We start from the raw sequence: 22,640 nt of genomic DNA, 5'->3' as shown, positions 1-22,640 counted from the left end.
TTTTTAGAAAAAAACAGTATTTGCAATTGTGTCTTGTTTAGTGTTTAGTTTATATGACACATATGATACTAAATATAATGTCATTTATTCCTATGTTAAATGGTCGATTTTCATATGATCATCCACTTAATACAGCCTTTGAAATAGACATAAGCAAAACAGCATTTTGGAACGTTAGCAGGATATTAAATATTGATTTTCAGTTTACATTTTGCAATTATTTATATTCCATGTAAAACATTAGTTTTTGGCTGTTGTAATTGGTTTCTAATTAATGGTATCATGTGGTAATTAAAAAGACATTACTGCCCTAATAAAATCAGGTTGCTTTTAATTGATTGCCTATGTTACCACGTTTGTTTATGACTGGTTGTTAAAAATACAACATGTGGTTGCCATTTAGCCGATATGTAAACTATACAGGTACTATTGTGATTACATTCTAAAATTGCTAATTCGAATCAGATTTGCAAAAGGCACTCCGACTCCATCTATTAAGAGCAATCGTCTGTTCGAGAGTGGTTAGGTTTATAGATCTAATGGATTTGGACATAAACATCACCATAATGGTTGTTTTTCATGATTAAATTAATACAAATCTCGAAACTCGCTTTGTCAAAATCTGTTTTTTCTCGATGTTCTGGTAACTAGTTCGAGCATTTTTCGATTATTTTCTATACAGTCATAAGCTTCTTGTATTTCGGTTTTATCGAGTGTTCGTTATCTCGAAGTATTCCTCGAGGTCCAAACGACTTCGACATAGTGAGTTATTACTGTACTTCAGATTTGAGCTTCTGTTTTGTTTTATGACAAAAACTAGGACCATAGAAACCCGTTGATTCCGCCTCAGCTCGTTCGCTCTTGTTAAGATTTTGTAAAGTGTGCTATGTTTTGTAATAGCACCTGATATCCGGATTTGACCACAGCGAATAGGCTATGGCTGGGTCCCTAAGTTGCAGGTCTACCGATTGTATCAAAACACTGAGAAAATTGAGAATACATCTAGTTATTGTACTCTATTGTATTAGAAGAAATGCCTAATAGTCTAATTGTATCCCATTAAACTTCGGCTGAAACTTAATTTTATGGACCATTAAATTAATTTCAAATGATTTCGTATCGTATACAGCAAATGGTATATCAGTTAGACTAAGCATGGTCAGCACTTTTTGTCAATAATAAACAAGTAAGCTTTAAAATCTACAAGAATGGAAAGTAGTCCACGTTCTGATATGGTATAACCATTCTTTGTTTCTTTATCATGCATTTAATAAAGTGTTTCACTGAGTAGCCACTTTCGAATTATTGTAATTTGCCCTGAAACGGCACACACGGGAGATCACTCCGTTAGAATAGGACTTACTGATTGATAAATCAGTGTTGATTAGAGTTAACTTTCCAAAACATGCACGTTATGATCGCAGAGCTCATATTTGCTGATATGATTTATTTGTTTGATTAATGTAATGGTGATTGGAGGATCATTCTAAATTTTTGCCTGAATTTGTAAAGATGCTCTAGAAATAATCTGTTTCTCATAAATAAATGCTCATCTTGGACTGTTAAAGAGCATAAAGTGCCAGGAGAAGATGTCGAAAGGTTCGTAGAGATTCTTCCTCGGAAATAAGAACACTGCAAAAGCTTAAATCTCACTATATCGAAAATGCGCCAACAGTTATTCTAGGTGCATCATTAGGAGTCCAGTTTTCAATAGTGTAATTATTTTTGTATTTACAGATTGAACGGCAATACTGAAGGAACACACATTACTATCGGTAAGTACTTTTACTAACAAGATGATTTAATTAAAGCTATGTATATTTTAAAACCATGTATATTTTTTAAACGTAGTTTGGTCGGTGTGAGTTTTTAAACCTTATTTATTATAATTTATCTCCACAAATATACTTTTAAACTTAAACGGAAATTTCAGGACTTTCTAAATATAACAAGTGATCGAGTTACACAGTTGTGTTATTTAAAATGCTGTCATGTTATCTTAAGCTAGGTTTAGCGCAATAATGGGACAGTCAATTGTATATGAATCTAGTTTCACCTTACGCTAGTGAGTATCAGAGCACAGTGCGTTATTGAAATCTTCGATTCAAGTACTTTTGCCTTAATAAATTCTCTGAAAAAAACTGAATATTGCCGAGTAAGCTAAACATATTGCCTTAAGACATACCATAAAGTATTGTCAATGTATACCTACAACTTACGAGTTATACCTTTTTAAATTATATGATTCTGGCTACTTTCCCTCCGTTTAAGATATGACGCTTTTTAACACATACACGAATACATGACGTTAATCTATAGTTGTGTTACTACGCTCCAGAGTTGGTTAATTACATACACAGAAGAAAAGACAGACATTTATTAAGCCACAATAACATTGTTTGACCTTAAATGTAAATACAATGAACAATCAATTGTGCTACATTTACGATACATATCTTACAGTTTTAAAACCTACTTCATTGCAAACTGAACTTCATGTTCATAGATCTGTCAAGAGCGTCCCGCAAAAGTAAATAACTGAGTATCATGAAGGACAGGTAAACTGGTAGAAAAACACGTTTGTATTTCTTGTGATTTGTTGTTTTACATTTTTGTTGTATACTTTTCGTATTTTATTACTGACCATTTAACCCTTGTACCATGTTTTCTCAGACTAATTTGTGTCCGGAATTCCAGACATTTTCCAGCCTGCTGTCTTTGAAATCACGTAAAAGATTGATTAGTGTAAAGATCAATTTCACAAGTTAAATTTAAGGATTTCGTTTTAATATAATTCTTGGCATATATTCGATCAAATGATAAATTGTAAGCCATGCAAAACTAATTACCCATTTGAATGAATGTCTTTACGTCTGGAAAATGTCGGAACTATTTTATATTCAAATATCATTTTGCAAGCAAAACAATTGTTTTGCTTTTCTACTTTTTTGTGTGTGGCATATGCCCTGGTACATTTTGAGAGTATGTTTAAATCATTAAATTCTATGCCATGAAATGCTCAATAAGTTTATTTCAAACAGTTTGTTTCAAAGACACTAGATAGCGGACTGACTAATATAAGGTTCCTTGTCAAAGCAAAAACATATTTTTTATTTAAAAAGTTTACCATTTAAAAATTAACTTTTTTTTTTCAACAAATAATAAGCTGCTACTTTTTATAGTATTCTTTGTAATTCTCTAAAATACTATTCGGCTGTTTTTACGTTGATCATGATATTTGAATGGACATAATGAAGGATAGAATAAGAATTTTCCAGTAGCATTGGTAGCATTTAAAGACCTAACAGAGAAGGAGATTTGCAGTTCGAAGTTCGGTGACGAATTGTATTGAACATAGGGGCTATCTTATAAACGAGATGACCGCAAACTATTGAACGATCATTGGTAGTGATCACGAATAGTCTCATGTCTACGTTCAGACTCGAGACTCAAAATAGCAAATTCTCATGTCATTGTAACTTTCCCTCTAACGAAACATTTTTATTTAACTTTGCTAAATTATAGTTCTATTTGAATGATTTACTAGTATTTACATATATTTGAATAAACGAAATTAAATAAAGATGTATTGTCTTCCTAAAAATGCTTTTCTGAGACTGAGTCTAGACTTGGACTTAAGTCTGTTTGTAATCATAGTCCATTACATTGTATACTACGCAAGTATTAGAATCAGATCAAGGTTTTAAGTTGTAAATTCATATAAACATAGTCCACCATTTTGATTGTAACTATTTGTTTAAAAATAAGTCTCAAAACGAGCATAAATGAACGATTCGAAAAACGGAAAGTGCGATAAGTCCATGAATGAATTTGTCCAATATTCTTTTAAAATGTACAGGGCTTGTATTATTCAAAGTGTTATTAGTTTTGTTGTCCCTATTGTCATGCTTGTTACAATTAATAATCTTAGTTATTTTTCGTATTTGTAATATTATTATGAATTAATTAATGTATTATATTATTGCAAAGCAATATACTCTCTTATACCTCAGCGTCTTTAAATATGTTTTTACATTCTTGCTAGGATTTACTTTTAAATTTTGAATATGAAATGAGTAGATATTAGCGTTAACATCATTTAAATATTCAGATAATAACCTTACGTAGTATTTGTTTTGGTGCAAAGGGGCGCTACTGCTGTAACATTAGTTTATTATCAGTTTTGCACTAATCTCTCTTTGAAATTGAGGTGTTTGGCAAATCTAAGAAGAACGAAAACTCTAGCAATAACCGAAATTGCGTATTATCAAGTAGCGTCCCTTTTCTTAATAACTTGTAACTTTTAAAGCAGCGTATGCATACATAAAAAGGACGATTAGAAATGAAACTATCAACCGTACCCCACGAGAACCACAGATGATCGCTAAAGGTAAGAACATTAGTTTAAAGATTTCATTCGTTAAATTATTCATATACCCATTCACCCTAAATGATATACTGTATTGACCAGTAGCCCCACACAATATTGGCAGAATTTGATTAAGAATATATATCATATCTCGAAAAGGAAATATCATACATTACCTTTGGGAAACAAATTATCTATTATATGGATGCCCATGCTAATATTATGCTGTAATTACCAGTAGGCCTACACAATATTGGTAGCAGTTGATTTTGAATATATATTTTCAAGAAAGGAAAATAAAATTGTAAATGTTTTATCACTGGGGTAAATGAAATATCTATAATCCTAAAACTGTATAAGCTAAGGTTATTTTTACCATCATGTGTGATTTAAAACACTGATATCATTTATGCAGTGTTTTGGTATCTTAGTTTTAACACTCCTAATGATTTGCCACACTCCATTTTGACGTGGCCCTTTAATCGTTTGATCTAAAACAGAGCCTTCGTATTATTTGGGCTGCTGGTCTTGGCCCAAAAGTTTAGATTGTGTTATCTATTAAGATTATAAATAGGTATGTAAACATAGAAGCAGTTACATGCATTGATGGGATCAAATAAGTTATGATATACTAGAAACACTTTATCTGTTCGATTTGAGACTTTCAAAATTACTTGATTGATTTGTATAATAATTAACTGTAACATATTTAGTTCTTTTAGCCAAGACAATTTTCTTTCTTTAACATTAAGACGTTTTAACTTTACTCTAAGCTTTTTTTAGATGTACACCAATTTATTTTGATATGTTTGATCTTTTAACATAATGTATGTGTTAAGTACCACATTAATCCTTTGCTAGAAATTTTATGATCGTCATCTTATGAACACGAATAAATTGCAGTTTAAAGTACATAAATGACAATTCACTTTCAATATTGTATAACATTTATATTCTTATTTCGTTCACTTGAACTTCAAAGGTTTTGTGCCGATGTTATTAGATATAGATAATTGATTTTATATTGTGTCAAACGATTGCGTTATTGATTTATATTTCCATCAGGACATGACCACAACTGTCTTGTCAAAGACAGTCTGCTGGTGGGTTGAAATAGAGATGATGAGAAATATAATAAACATGTATGGACCATTTGCACTTTATGTTTATAATACCCCGTACCCTGTGTTGAGCTTGATACTTGTGTATTGATTTGTGTTAAACTACTTCAAAATCACCTAAAATAGTCCATGTCGTTACTCATTTCCACTACGCCAATTTATCATTTTTTTTCTATTTTTGATGAAACCGGCTTCACAATTGTTATTTTGAACGCTCAATATAGGACCTACAGCTTTGTGGGACTCTGATTAATCTTTTTAATAATATTTCCACACATATAGTATATACCAAATTATTTAGATCTTTTCAATACAGTTCCCACGGTACCAATGTCAAGTTTTCGAAAAAGTGGTCAATGTGGAATTATTCCGACGAGAAGTCAATTTTAATAAAACAATGGAAACTGCAGGGAAAACCAAGAGTAAACTATTACCACCTGTTTAAAGGCTAAAACCTAAGACATAACTGACACTGAATGAAGGCGCAGAACGAACAAAACAACACGGAAAAGAACTGCAATTTAATCAATTGGGAATGACTTCTAGGTTCATTCGTCTTCCTTCGTGTATTAAAAATTTAGAAACCTTTCAATGGAGTATCTTCTTATGGTAACCACAATTTGGATTAACTCCTGTTATGTAAACCTGCACTTATGCAAGATTTATCTCCCTTGTAAAAAGAACTCTTCAGAAACATAAACATTTTTATGACAGTAACCTTTTCAGCAATGATTTTGCGTTAAAATGTTTTACTCGGCTTCAAAGAATTTTGCAGGTATGTTTAAATATAGAAGCCCTAATGGGAGACGGATTTTGGATTCGAACTTATTAATATACGGGTAATATTTCAGAACGATTACTTTTCGGATTGCATAAAATGCCAGGCGTTTTTAGAACCTCTATATGTCTGGCCTCTAAGTTCATTCACCTAAAAATCGTTCACGATTGATTTGTTTATTTTGGTCTGGAAAACATATTACTAAGCTCTTACCATACACATCTGGAGTCTAATTGGGTTTGAATACTTTATTATTTAGTACATAATTTTATAAAACATTCTACGTTGGACAGAAACTGGCCAGATCCTAAACCTAGCTATATGCTGTAGTTTTTTAACATAAACTGGCTAATATTTGATTTGATTCACTTGTAGCTTAAATTACCACCTTGGTCGGTTAACTAATAATTTTAACTTCTGAAATTGTTCGTTTTTAAGAAAATGAAGAGATGTTTTAAATCATGTAACGCTCATTGCAGAAAAGAATTAATAATCACAACTTTCCAAGCCTATTTCAGATAAGCATTTATTTTCCAAATCAATCATGTGTCCCTTTTTAAATGGCAAGTCTCATAGAAGTTAAATTCCGGGACATATAGTGCAGAGACATAAAACGTGAATTTGTGAACCACTGGAATTGTCGCACCGTCGTGCATGAAGATAACGCACCGACATGCAGTGCATAAAATGCTACGGGGCATTCTGATTGCCTTAAATTGTTAGAGCTCTAGGTTATGTTGTGAATGTAAAATCAGGTCACAATTAAATGGAGTCTACCCCTCGAATTTGTTAAACCTTATGACATTTATTATAAAGTATTTCCATTGCATGTTGGCTGCGTGGATAATGCTGTAACTGCATAGACACTTGAAGCGACATTCGTTAGAGAATTTATCTTCACCGGTCCTCTAGAGTAAGAGTAAATTAATCACAATTTGAGCTGTGATAACAGTTACATGACCAAACAATATGAAATAAATATTTTATTGTTACAAAGTCTATACCGGAACAGCCACATAAACACTTGCTATGCAGTCTTCATAGTCTTGAACGACACAGTTACATAAATACTCGTCTGTCGTAAAGTGCTACTCATTCTTTAACGACACATTTACATAAACATCCATCTGGCGTAAACGGCTACTCATTCTATAACGACAAAGTTACATAAATACCCGTCTGGCGTAAACGGCTACTCATTCTTTAACGACACAGTTACATAAACATCCGTCTGGCGTAAACGGCTACTCATTCTTTAACGACACAGTTACATAAACATCCGTCTGGCGTAAACGGCTACTCATTCTATAACGACACAGTTACATAAATACCTGTCTGGCGTAAACGGCTACTCCGTCTATATCGACACAGTGCAAATATACACATATAATTGTAAATACATGTTGTTGTTGTTTTTTTCATTTTGAAGCACTGTATGTATCCATGTCGTGAAACGAAAAAGGTACAATTTGGAATCGTTTTAATAGGTTGTCTTATGAACAGACAAAATGCTGTCTCTTTGCATAAAAGCTCAGTCACGAAGGCGGGAAGTGTATGAAAAACTACATTAAGAAGAAAACTCATTTCACCCCCTTCAAAAAGCATACTAATATTTAAAATTAAAAGCTTTAAAAGGCGGATAAAGGGTACTTAATTTGTGCTCGGGTACCTGCCAATGTCCTTAATTGTATACACCAGAATGTATCGAAACACTCCCTGAATAACTGAACAGAAATGCACATATACACATGCCAATATACAGTTGATATACTGTGTTGATTCGCGAATGTATTCGGTGGCTACCATGGCTTTATTTAGAAAATAGCATCGATATGAAAAAAAGCTATTGTTAAATATTTGTAACACAGCGAAAGTTAAGTAAAGGATTTTTACCTGGATGTTAAATCCAGTACTTCCAACCATTAAATACCCTTATTCCATTACTTCACAAGTATTTGTTTACCTCATTGCATTTATCCCAGTTTCAAGTCATTTTTTATATGGGTGCAATAACAAACAAGTTGTTAACACAATTGCTTGTGTCTAAAACGAACTCTAATTAGATCACATGTTTAAGTCAGTACACTTGATGGATGCACAAAAAACGTTTTTATGAGAGTACACAAATCGCATGCTTTTTGTTGTTTTCACTATTAAAGTCAATTGAGTTAAACATAATATTGCATTACAATAAATAAGCTTCTTTTGTGCATCTATCCTGTGCTAAATTATTCTGTCCACCTTTAACAAAGATAAGTTTGTTTTAATTGTCAATATCATTATTAATTTCAATTAACCCTCGGCTATGAAACGTCATCGGAAACAATTGAACATCGCCAAAAGTTTCCTTTACTTGGCACAAAGACTATGTTTACCAATCAGTGGTTTGCATCGTGCTGTGTTTCTTGCTTAACAACATTTCTCTTGGAACAAGACGAGGCAAAATTATCAGAAAACTAAGTACAGTTCCCTGACAGAGTTAGTGCCTTGGGGACACATTAAGGATTATTCCGAGGTAGCGACAGAGAAGAGATCAATAAACCCTAGTGCTTAAAAATGATGTTTATCTGATTTCAAATTAGAAACAATTTCGGGCAAACACAATCCGGATGATGTACTTAACCATTCTGTATTTAATGTCTTTTATTTGTGACATTTATGACATACGCAACCGGCGGAAATATGGACGCGGTGTTTATGCATATGTTATATTATTAATCCGTATTATCTGTTTCAGGGATGTAGCCATGCAATACAATTTACAAAACTACCTAAAGCAATACAAATACGACAACCGAAAGGCAATCCAATTAATATAAATACTAATCAATATTTAAAATTTGGGTGTCTTTAATGTTTGCCTATTATGATTGTCCCTTTAGTTTTCATTGTATTATCACAATTTAGATTGTTAGGACCAAGGAATTGATGATACGTTTTATGAAAAATATCGTCATAGCTCATATTTAGTTACCGAAATAAATACCACTGTTAGAATTTCCATCATGGCACTATGGCGAAAAATGTTCATGTAATTTCAATCCTTGCCAAACTAATTTACTCATTCTTTGATATAAAGTGGCTGATAGACAACCTCTCAACTTTTATATTCGGAATTTAGACATTTTACACATCCACGAGCAAAACAGGCAGATCCAATCCTGTGATAATGGTTCGGACTGAACTGTTAAGACACCAACTTGAAATGCTTTTTTGAAATTCAACTCCCATACATTTTTCTCCAATTACATTTGCGAAAGAAGACATGAAATGTTTTATTGAATGTCTCTTTTTCTATTTTTTACGTAAGATCTTGACGTTATACCCTTTAATTTAATTAAAAATCGGAGCCCCACAGATTGTATTGCCTTGTAATGACTCTCCCAGATCTCTTGTGAGCCAATTGGACTTTGGAGGACTAGATTTGGTGTTGGAAAAGATTTATCTTCCTATATAGTTGTCATACGAAAGCAGTCTGTGTTCTTGAAACAATGCTTCATCCTGGAGAAAACTTAACTTAATCAAATGTTTATTTTTCTCAAGAGAAAAATACATCAGTCGTCATTTTATGATGAACATTTGTATCTGCAATTGAAATTGGCTATTTCATGAAAACGTGTTTTAGGACTGAAATGTTGGCATTTATTTCGAGTAAAACGAAATGACGCCTACCATTTTAATTTTCAATTTAAATTGACGACGTTTATAAACAATGTTTTGTGTTGTTGTTTTTTCAATTTGATTTTGCAAGGTATAATGGGAAATCTTGAAAATAAGATTCTAGCATTGAGCGACTACAAACATAAAGCTTTGTTCCATATAATTAAGACAAACATAATATAAAAAATTGCGTCGCCTCAGGACACCACCTCATTTTCTATAGAATTAGTTTGATTATCGAGGGCTTATAAACACACAAAGCAATGTCTGCATTTTAAAGCGTGCATTTATTTGCTCAATGAAAGACATTAACGAACGATACCGACTTATAATTTTGTGAGTCTAGAATCCCGATGGATTTTATGTCTGATGCTGGCACATGGCTACGGTTTCAGTAGGGAATAGAAGTCAATTTAAATGTGCATTGACTGCAAATGACTTCCTGGTTTGAAGCAAGTAAGTGCCTAGACAGGCTTCGTTTGAAAAGTAAATAGATAATTGGAAACAACAACCGCTTTTTAACGAATCATAAAGAATAAAGAAAACAAGTGGTTAAGACGTAATATGCAACAGAAGGAAACAGAAAGTATTTGTGAAGTCAGACAAAAGGAATTGTTAATTACGAAGTTAGCTTTAAATACGCATTGTATAAGTAAAAGCAAAAAAACAACCACACACTATGAATTATTTTGTTAACAAATAGACTGAGCCACGAATAAGAAATTCAAACACTTTTTTTAACTTTGTTTAGCTTTGACCTGTCTGTTTCTGAGTAGTGTAAGATAAGGCCTTTCACTTCTGCAAACAATTGGAAAAATGAAAATAGTTGTTGTATTCATTCATTTACTTTTAATATTCCTAATAAACATAGCTTGAAAAACACCAAGGTTATTTAACTACCATGTAGTTAGAATGTGTCTGTTTCAATGCAAATTAAATACGCTTTCTTACTCTTAAATAAGATTTACCACAACTATTTCAATTGTTTAAATATACCAAAAAAGGATAAATAAACAATGGTACTTATAAAGAGTACCGAGTTTAGTTTGTAAATGATGTGCAGAAAACAGGGCATTTCTACCTTATGAAACGATAGTAATTAAGAGAAAATATTTTAGCACTGACCAATCATTTGCTATTTTTGCGTTTACAGCTAGTAACAGGTAACAGTCTAAATTAATATTTCCAATAACTGCATTAGTTAGAAACTAGGTAAAGGTTTAGCACTCAAAATGTCTTTTTTATACATGTGTATGTATTGATTTTGAAAAAGAGTTTCAATTTACTGTTTTGGTTTCACTACTGAGTAGAATGCCACCTAAAGGTACTATAACAATACAAACATGTGCTCCACAAAACTTATATATAATACACTTTATAGATGGTATAGAAGGTTATACTGAACTTCAAGGCTTTGCAAATATCTAAACACAATACTGCAGCGAGAAACGTAAACATGTTGTTTTTTTGTTTTACGAGATAAGAAAACGTGCACATTGGGAAACTATGTATTAAGATCGTGATTTTTTATATCAAAAATTCAATTCTAGAAAATGTACAAAAACACAATCATCTATTAGAAAACATTTCCAAATATCATTCTATTAAACGGTTCTATCTGAAATGTATATGACAAATAATAACTTATCAACGTTAGACTGGTTTTCGCAGACATTTGGGAAAGGAAAGCTTATTGTCTAGTTAAAAGTATTGATTATTTGGAAATTATACTGTCAAATAAATCTTAATCTATCTCTACAATGTTGTTATTCAACTAGATACAAAATCATTGATCTACCAAGAGGAAAGCTGGAAGAATAATGTTCAATCGTTAATAATAGTCTGCAAAATAATCCAAAGAGTCAAAATACTTTGCTCCAGATGTTCTGTTCATAAAGCATGTGACTAATTATGCTAGTTGGAATACTATTTTTTTCTATATTTTCTGATACAAAAAGAAGACTGGTAACCATCAAACCGTATTTGTGACTACTTTTACCAATGTTGTTGTTGGTGTCATAAGTTGTACCTTTTACATTCTATAGAAGTATCTGAATTATATTTTATCGTGTTTTGTTTTTTCGTACCTTAATCTTATACGGTATACGTCAGTATTTTATATTACCTATATCAACTACTAGGACGGTCAGTTTAACAAGTTACCCCGCACTACGCCATTTTTAATGATGAAGATACTTGTTTAGATTATTGGAGATGCTATAGATACTGTCTATGCAGTAATTTATTATAATTATTCAACCGTTTTAATCTACTGATTCCGTTATTTCAAAAGTTTGCGATTACTTGTGTGCGTTCAACTCTTACATCGACGTACATCGTTTAAATGACACACCAAACAATTTATTTACCCAATTGTATGAGACTCAAATGAATGTGGCACACATTTTAGTTAACACATTAGCCACGATGAATCGTTTGTTCCAAGTTCAATATCATCGCTATCCAATTACATCCGCGGTTATCAAATGTCATCGGCATCAATTGAACATTACCACAAGATTTATTTCCATGACACAAGGCGTAAATTTACCAATTAGTGGGTTTCCTCGTGGTAGGATTCTTTCTTAGCTACACTTGCCTTGCAACAAGACGGGGCAAGACAATCAGAAAAATAAATTCCGCTCCATGACAGAGTCAGTGTCTAGTGAAGACATACGAATAACTCCGAAGCAGGGACAGGATATAGATCAATAAATGCCATTGCTTACAAAGATTGTATTTCCGGTGTCATATAAGAAACAATTTTGGGCGAACACAATCCAATTATTATGTCAAACACTTTTCTTGAATTACTATCATCTATGACGTTAATGATATTAAAACCGGCGGATATACGGACGCAATGTGTTTTCATATTCTTACTTTTAACTATACGAAACTCATTCGAAAAAGATAATTGAGTATTTTGTTAATTGTTTGTTAAACAATTGACTAATTGACTTATATTTCCATAAGGACATGACAAAGACTATTTGTCAAAGACAATCTTCTTCGTTGAAATTGAGATGATTATAATTTTTTAAAACAATTGTGGACGATTTGTTTCACCAAAATTGAAGAGAATATGTCATGACTTATTTCCACAAGGCCATCGGTTATCATGTTCTACTTTTTGATGAAACAACCAGATTTAGAATGTTTAATAACAACCCTCAATAAATGATTTATGGCTTTGTTAAACTCTGATTTACCATTTTCAATACTTCCACATATATTTTATATGTCTACTTAATACAGGGAAACAAATAGTAGCAAAACTACTTATCCCTGTTTAAAGGCTAGAATCTAAGGCAAAAAAAGACACAGAGTGAGAGGAACACATCGTACAAAACGCAGGCAAGAAGTGAGATTTATTCAATAATTAATGGCTTCTAGGTTCCATCGTTTTCCTTGGTGTTCTAAAATTTTAGAAATCATTTGATGGAGCACATTTTGGATTAGGCCATTTTGTGTATTCCTGCACATACGCAAGTTTTTTTTATCTCCCTTTTACAAGGAACGCTATAGAAATATTAGAAATTACACAAAGTACTGTTTATCAAACCGTCCACTTTATGCTAATAACATTTCAGCAAAGTTTTTTCGTTCAAATATATTTCTCGGCGTCAAAGAAGTTTGCAAGTATGATTATGTCTAGAAATCTACATATGAGACTGTTTTGGATTCGAACTTCTTATTATACGGGTAATATTTCAGAACGATAACCCTTCGGTTTGCCAGACGGATTTGGAACTTATTACATGTTGTGTGTTCTTTCAATCATATTAACGTCCACATATGATTAAGGCAGTAAGATATATAGCTTATGCATTTCTTTAATTTGTCTGGTCCCTACGTTCATTCACCTAAAGGACATACAGAAATAGATGTGTGTATATTTTGTCTGGAAAACATATAATTTAAAACATATAAATAAGCGCCTACCATACACATTTTGAGTCTGGTTAACGAACTAAGAATTTATGCTGAATTCCTTTTTAAATATATATAATTTTATATAACATGCTACGTTGGACAGAAACTTCGGTTCCTATTGCAATATAAATAATGAAAATGTGTTTTGTCCGTCCTCGAATAACTACATTAAAGTATGCAAGCTAGCATTATTAACTGTTTTGTGGTTAGAGGGCAATGAGATAAATATGCACGTTAACACTTTTTAATAGGACAAAAGTAGTTGTGCTATGCATCACTTAGTAAAAACGTATTAAAATTTAATTCGAGAAAAGTAAATTGTGAAAAGTGACTGTGCATATGTTATAACATGTCTTAATCTTAGGGACTATGGTATTGGGAACGATTCTCAGTAAAAAACATATGAATTGGCTAATATTTGATTTTTTGTTTTCGTAGCAAAAATTACCGCCTGATTCGATTAACTTACAATTTTACTCCTGAAATTGAACGAACAAACAGAAGGTATCGCTATGAACCATCTATCGCCAATTGTATAGCCATTCCAAACCTTCTTTTCCAAATAAATCATGTGTCATTTTTGGCGTGACAAATTTCATAATTGTTTGATTAAGTTTAATTCCGGAACTAACAGTGCAGGGAAATAAAACATGAACTTGTTTATAAACCACTTGAATTATCACACTGTCGTGCATGAAGAAAACGCACAGATATGCAGCGCAAAATTGCTACGGGGTCGCGGTAGCTTATAAGTTATAACCACATTTTTTTTGTTCTGGTTGCCTTATATTGAAATAGCTATAAGTTTTGTAGTGAATGTAAAATCAGGTCATTATTAAATGGAGCTTACACCAAACTGATCTCATTTGTTTAACAGCATGAGTTTTATTATTAAGCAATTCCATTACATGTTGTTTGCGTGGATAATGCTGTAACTGCATACCCACTTGAAGTGACATTCGTGGAGATTATATCTTGACTGGCCAAATGCAAAGTGACCAAACCAATCATAATTCGTGTTGTGATAACAGTTACATAACCCAAATATATGAAATAATTATGGTATTGTTACATAAGTTTTTGTTTTTGGCTTAAGCACAGTCTTTACCGAAACTATAACATAAACACCGGCTATGCAGTCTTCATAGTTTGGCGTAAACGCAGACTATGCCGAAACGGTCACATAAACACCGGTCATGCAGTCTTTATAGTTTGGCGTAAACGCAGTGTATGCCGAAACGGTCACATAAACACCGGTCATGCAGTCTTCATAGTTTGGCGTAAACGCAGTGTATGCCGAAACGGTCACATAAACACCGGTCATGCAGTCTTCATAGTTTGGCGTAAACGCAGTCAATGCCGGAACGGCCACATAAACACCGGCCATGCAGTCTTCATAGTTTGGCGTAAACGCAGTCTATGCCGAAACGGTCACAAAACACCAGCCATGCAGTCTTCATAGTTTGGCGTAAACGCAGTCTATGCCGAAACGGTCACATAAACACCGGCCATGCAGTCTTCATAGTTTGGCGTAAACGCAGTCTATGCCGAAACGGTCACATAAACACCGGCCATGCAGTCTTCATAGTTTGGCGTAAACGCAGTCTTTGCCGAAACGGTCACATAAACACCGGCCATGCAGTCTTCATAGTTTGGCGTAAACGGCTACACAGTTTATAAGGACACAGTGCGAATAAATGCACAGTCATTAAGGCGGGTAGTATATGCAAAAGAACATTGAGAAGAAAACCAATACCATTCAAATCAAAAAGTAATAATACTTTAAATTAATTGCTGTATAAAGCGGAAAAAGGGTACTGAATTTGTACCCGGGTAACCATCCATGTCGTTCATCGTATACGCCAGATTGTCCCGCATCAATACAAATCAACAATGTTTTTAGATCAGGTTTCAATAGCACAAGAGCTCCTTAAGTAACTGAATTTAATTCATACTAAGTATAACTTTACTTAATTCCATTTATCCCAGTTTAAAAGCATTTTCTGTTTGGGTGCAGTAACAAACAAGTTGTTAACAAAATGGCCTGCCACTCAAACGAACTCAGCACACTTATAAGAGTAAACGTTCAAATAAGTTCGATTTCCTTTCCATGGCACAAAGTGTACATTTATCAATCAGTGGGTTACCACGTGCCGTGTACGTTGCTCAACTACATCTGTCTTGGAACAAGACGCGATAAACTTATCAGAAAACTAGGTACAGTTCGCTGACACAGTTAGTGCCTTGATAACACATTAGGGATAATTTCAAGACAACGCAAAAAAGAGATCAATAAACGCCAGTGCTTACAAATGATGTATTTCTGGTTTCAAATTAGAAACAATTTCTGGCAAACACAATCCGGATAATTAACTAAACTATTCCTTATTGTATGTCTGTTATCTGTGACAGTTATGACATACGCAACCGGCGGAAATATGGACGTGGTGTTTATGCATAGGTTATATTATTAATCTGTTTGAAGGATGTATACATGCAATACTATGTTATGTTACTAAACTAAAAAACGCAACACGACACCCGGAAGGCCATTTAATAAATGAAAATATGTATTTATCAAGTTTTAAAATGTGGGTTGTCTTAAATAATTGCCTTCCATGATTGTCCCTTTAGTTTTCATTGTATTATTGAAATTCCCATTGTAAGAAGCTAGGAGTTGGTGATACGTTTTACGAAAAAATGTCGTCATAGCCGATATTAAGCAACCGGACTAAATACCACTTAAAATATTTCCACGAAGGCACAATGGCGAAACATTGTTCATCGAATTGAAATCCTTGACAATGAAATTCTCTTATTCTTAAATATAAAGTTGCTTGGAGACAACCTCTTCACTTTTAAATTCGCAATTTCGATATTACTTTTTTACACCAAACCACGAAAAAAACAGGCTGATCCAATCCTGTGTGAATGATTCGGATCGTATTGCGGAAAGACTAACTTTAAATGCTTTTTTGAAACTCAACTCCCATACGTTTTTCTCCAATTACATTTACGAAAGAAGACATGAAATGTTTTATTGAGTGTCTTTTTTTACGTCTTGACTTTATACCCTTTAATTTAATTAAACATCGGAGCCGCACAGATTGTATTGCCTTGTAATGACTCTCCTAGATCTCTTGTGAGCCATTGGACTAAACCCGGTGTTAGAAAAGATTCCTCTTCCTAGATATTTGTCATTCGAAAGCAGTTTGTGAGCTTGAAACAAAGCTTTATCACGGAGAAAACTAAATCGAATGTTCATTTTTTTTCTCAAGAGAAAAATACTACAGTCGACTTTTATGCTTAAAGTTTGTATCTGCAATTAAAATTGGCTATTTCATAAAAACGTGTATTGGGACTGAATTGATGGCATTGACTTCGAGTAAAACGGAATGAAGACTACCATTTCAATTTTCAATTTAAAATTGACGATGTATACAAACAATATTTTTGTAGTTTTGTGTTTTATTTCAATTTGGTTTTCCAAGGTATGATAGAGGGCTTATAAACACACAAAGCAACGTCTTCATCTTAAAGGTTCATTTATTTTATCAAACAAAGAACGAACAAAAAAGACTTATAATTTGATGAGGCTTGAGTCCCTGTGAATGTTCTGTCTGACGTCGGCATATGTCAACGGTTTCGGTAGGGATTGTAATTCAATTTATGTGTGCATTGACTGCAAATTACTTCCTGATGTGAAGCATGTGAGTGTCTAGAAAGGGGCATCGTCCGAAAAGTTAACATATGTAAACAACAACGACTTTAAAATCGCATCAGTAGAAAAAAGGTAAACACGCAATATGCAACAGAAGGAAACACCAAGTCGAATGCAAGTATAATAGAAAACATACAGCAGAATATAACTTGTTAAACAAATACCAAGCGTTAAATATGCAACGTTTTGAAAGAACAATGAAATAACCACACACTATGAATTATTTTGTTAACAAACAGACCGAGCCATACATTAGTAATTCAAGAACATTTTAACTATGTATAGCTTAAATGTGCAAACTGAATAGACGAGAACAGTAATCAGATGATGGATGAAAGGGAAAAAAAAAACACGTGAACAATATATGCAATTTTAAAAACAGAAGGCTATATGTTTTCAATATTATTAATATAGAGACATGATATAAGCATGCAAATTTTGCATTAAGACAACTCCAAAGCGCCTTTGCTTTTTTTGGTTACTGAGTAATGCACGAAAAGGCATATTACTTCTGTTAACAAAAAGGAAAATGTATTTGATAATACAAATCTATTCATTTATCATTTTTATAAACCTTAATAAACTGGGTATGTGAGACATCAAAAGCATTTAACTTCCATGCTGCGAGTATTTCCTGTATATAACAACTGCAGCGAGAACAAGTAAACATACTTTTGTGATTAATGAGAAACGAAAACGTGCTTACTGGCAAACTTTCTATAAATATCCTGAAATTTAAGGAAATAAAGATTTTGATTCTAGTTAATGTACAAAAGACACAAATCTATTAATATCATTCTTTCAAACGGTTCGATATGTAATGTACTTGGCAATTATAACTAATCAAACCTTCAAATGGTTTTCGGAGTTATTTTTGAAAGGAAAGCGTTTTGCTTTGATGAAAAATAGTGATATTTGGAAAACGTAATGTCAAATAAATTTTAACAGTAAGCGAATTTTCGTGTTATATCTGTTCCCCGAATTGACCGCCGGTTTGAGGTCAAAGGTGGCTCGGCGATATCATCATCGGCCTAAAGTCTCGTCAGTCAAGCAAGGAACATAAGTTCGTATTACAAAATGCACATGTACTATCAAAAGTACACGTATTTGGCAAACCCGCGCGTGAATAATACTGCCAAAGGGTGATTATAAGTAAATCAATAAATGAATGAATGTAACATTGACCAAACTGTATGAGGCTCAAATAAATGTTGAAAACATATATGTTAAAACATTAACCACGATGTATCGTTAAAGCCATTTTCAAAATCCTGTTTTTCCAATACAATCCGCGGTTAAACCGTTATCAAACGTCATCGGCATCAAAAGAGCATCGCCAAGAGGTCCCTTTCCACGACACAATGCGTATTTAAATTAATTTACCAATCGGTGGGTTTCCTCTTTGTGTGTTTCCTTCTTAGCTACGCTTGCCTTGCAACAAAACGAAATCAGAAAACTAAATTCCGCTCCATAACAGTGTCAGTGCCTAGGCAACACATTAGGGATAATTCCTTAACAACGATAGGGAAGAGATCAATAAACGCCATTGCTTACCAAAGATGTATTTCTGGTGTCATATTAGAAACAATTTTGGGCGGACACAATCTAAATTATTAGGTCAAACTCGTCCTGATTATCTATCATCTATGACATTAATTATATAAAGCCGGCAAAAGATAGACGCAATAGATAATTGAGTTAATTGTTCATTGTTAGTTATTCGTTAAACGATTGGTTGATTGACTAATATCTCAATCAGGACATGACAAAGACTGCTTTGTCAAAGATAATCAGCTATGCTGAAATTGAGAATATAAGAATTATTTAAGGCATTTGTGAACGATGTCCTAAATCATAAGAACAGGTCATGACTAATTACCACAGAGTCACTGGTTATCATTTTTACCCTTTGTAAAATCCAGCTTCAAAGTTGTTAATTGGAACGGTCAATATAGGTTTTGTGGAACACTGATTTACTCTTTCTAACAAAACTTTCACATATATAGTACATACACAATTGTATAGATCTTTTCAATGCAACTCTAACGGTACCAATATTTCAATTTTTTGAAAAAGTGGCCATATGGAATTATTCCGACGCGGTGTCAATTTTAATAATGCAATGGGAACAACAGGGAAAATACTCCAAACTATAAACCCTTATTTAAAGGCTCAAATCTAAAGCATAATAGACACTGAGTAAGAGGCTCAAAAGGTACCATACAACATGGACATAAACTGCAATTTAATCAATTATTAATGCTTTCCAGGTACCATCTTCTCACTTCGTGTCCTTAAATGTTTGAAATCCTTTGATGCGGTGAGCGCAATTTGGATTAGGTCCTTTTATTTATTCTTGCACCTATGCAGGGTTTGTCTCCCTTTCGCAGGGAGCGCTTTAGTCAGAGAAATATCAACTAAATACACAAAGAACTATTTATCAAACGGAACCATTTCACGCCAATAACGTTTTCAGCAAAGACATTATATAGTTTCCTGTTTTTAAAATGTTTTAGCTTGGCTTCAAAGAATTTTGCAAGTATGGTATTGCCTAGAAGCCCATATGAGAGACGTTCTGTTTTGGATTCGAAATTATTAATATACGGGTAATATTTCAGAACTAATCTAATATGAGCCTTTGGGTTGCATAACATGCTAGACAATCTTCGAACCTCAAATATGTTGCGTGTTTTTCAAATCATAACGTTAACATATAACATAGGTAGTAAGATTTATAGCGTATGCCTTGCTTTGATTTGTCTGCCCCCTACGTTAATTCACAGAAACGACTTACAAAAATGATGTGTATATTTTTGTCTGGGAAACATGGTTCGCGCTTACCATACACATCTCGAGTCTAGTAAATGAACTCAGATTTAGTTCGGATTTGAACATTTAATTGTTTGAAATATAATTTCATATTGCTTGCAACGTTGGACAGAAGCTGCTGTACCTATGACAGTATAATTAGAGTATATCTGTTTTGTCCGTGCGTAAGTAACTATATGGAAGTATTCAACTAATGTTTGATAAAAATATGTTTAGAGAGCAATGACAGAATTACGCACGAAAATATTGTTTTAAAAAGGCAAAAAAGTAAGGTTATGCATTACTTAAAACACATTGAAGTTAAGTTCGATAAAGGTTTGTGAAAAGAGAATAGACAAATGTTATGACAGATCTTAAACCTGAAAAGGACTATGGTAATGCTCACTATACTTAAAGTTTTTTTTTTTAAATAAACAGGCTTATATCTGAATTGTTTTTCTTTCGTAGCTACAATTACCACCTGGTTCGATTTACTTATAGTGTAAACTTCTGAAATTGAACGTTATTAACCACACGAAGATATCACTATCAACTATCTATCGCTTATTGAAGAAAATCAATAATAATCACGACAATCCAAGCCTGTTTTAGATAAGCGTTGCATTTTATTTCAAACTCAGTCATTTGCCTTTTTTGCATGACAAGTCCCATTAATGTTTGATATAGTTCATTTCCGGGACTTACAGTGCAGATTTAAAGTGTAAATCAATTAAGAGGTTGCCTCGTGCTGTGTTTCTTGCTTAACTACTTTTGTCTATGAACAAGATGAGGCAAAATTATCAGAAAACTAAGTACAGTACCCTGACAGAGTTAGTGCCTTGGAAACACATAAGGGATGGTTCCGAGGCCATGACAGAGAAGAAGAGATTAATACACACTAGTGCTTACAAATATGTTTTTCTGCTTTCAAATCAGAAACAATTTCGGGTAAACACAATCTGGATAATTAGCTAAACCACTCTGTATTGAAAGTTTATCACCTCTGACATTTATAACAAACGTAATCAACGTAAATATAGACGCGGTGTTTATTCATATGTCATGTTAATAATCCATAACACCCTTTTTAAGGATGTAAGTATGCATTAGAAACAGAATGTCATGGTACTAAACTACCAAATTTAAAAGCACGTCCGGAATGCAATTCAATTAAAGTGAATACTTATCTAGTATTCTCAATTCGGTTGTCTTAAATGTATTTCAGAAGTTTGCTTTGTAAAATTGATAGTTTCATTCTAGGTAGCTAGGAGTTGAATCAACATGATTGCAGTTTCTCATTGTTGTGATTTCAATGAAAATAACTACATGATACGTTTTATGAAAAATGTACTCATACTCAAACTATGGCAGCGGACTAAATATCACTTTAATATATATAAATGAAGGCACAATGGCGGACATTTGTTATGTCATTGAAAGCCGTGCCAAAGAAATTTCTTATACTTTGATACACAGAGACAACCTCTTCACTTTTAAATGTTCCATTTTGATATAACATTATATACAACCACGAGCATAACAGGTTGGTCCAATACTGTGTCCATGATTTGTATTGTATTGTTAAGAAACCAACTTTTTAATAGGTTGTTTTAATACGCAACTTCATTAAAGTTTTCTCCTATTACATTTACAAACGATAACATGAAATATTTTTGATTAATGTACCCCAAGTAAGCAAGGACGATTTACTCATTAATTTAGTATTCAAGCCTCAAAGATTGTATATCCTTGCTAAGACTCTCTTAGAATCTTTTAAAACATAAAGAATGTAGATTACAACAAGGCGTTTTTATGATTTTTAACCAGTTTTGCTGTCGGTGTCTAAGGGTGCAGCTTTTATATTTAATAAAATTATTTCAAAAGTATTTGATAGAATTGTGTTGTACCCCACCTTACACTAATACGTTAGGGCTTCATTTTTTTAATCAACTGAAATCTACAAGCACATTCGAGTCAACAAAAAAACCCGCACTTCGCCATATTAATAGAAGTTCCATTTGTGCAGATACTTGTTTACATTACTGAAAATGACATGGATACTATTTAAGCTGTAAGAATCGTAGTGAATTTGCACGAAACTTTCTGTTGTATCTGTTCCCCGAATTGACAGCTGGTTTGAGTTCAAAGGCAGCCCGACGACAACGACACCTTACTTAAACCTCATCAGTACAGGTTCTTTCAAACTCGCGCATGTGTTATTTTGATGCATGAATGCATGTTACATTT

At 33.1% G+C, this 22,640-nt stretch overlaps 1 protein-coding gene across 3 annotated transcripts in view; it reads left to right on the top strand.

Annotated features, from left to right (window-relative positions):
* Nucleotides 1–22,640, top strand: part of LOC128236732 (suppressor of lurcher protein 1-like) — a 378,099-nt gene that overhangs the window by 218,471 nt on the left and 136,988 nt on the right. For 2 of the 3 annotated variants that reach the window (XM_052951808.1, XM_052951807.1), the window contains 3 exons: nt 1,738–1,775; nt 2,507–2,558; nt 4,310–4,390. The gene's annotated coding sequence lies outside the window, so the exon portion shown is untranslated. The remainder of the gene's footprint in view (nt 1–1,737; nt 1,776–2,506; nt 2,559–4,309; nt 4,391–22,640) is intronic. The other variant, XM_052951810.1, reaches the window with a different exon arrangement.

Source organism: Mya arenaria, chromosome 6, assembly GCF_026914265.1.
Source record: "Mya arenaria isolate MELC-2E11 chromosome 6, ASM2691426v1".
NCBI lineage: Eukaryota > Metazoa > Mollusca > Bivalvia > Myida > Myidae > Mya > Mya arenaria.
This window is presented reverse-complemented; position numbering and strand designations above follow the sequence as displayed.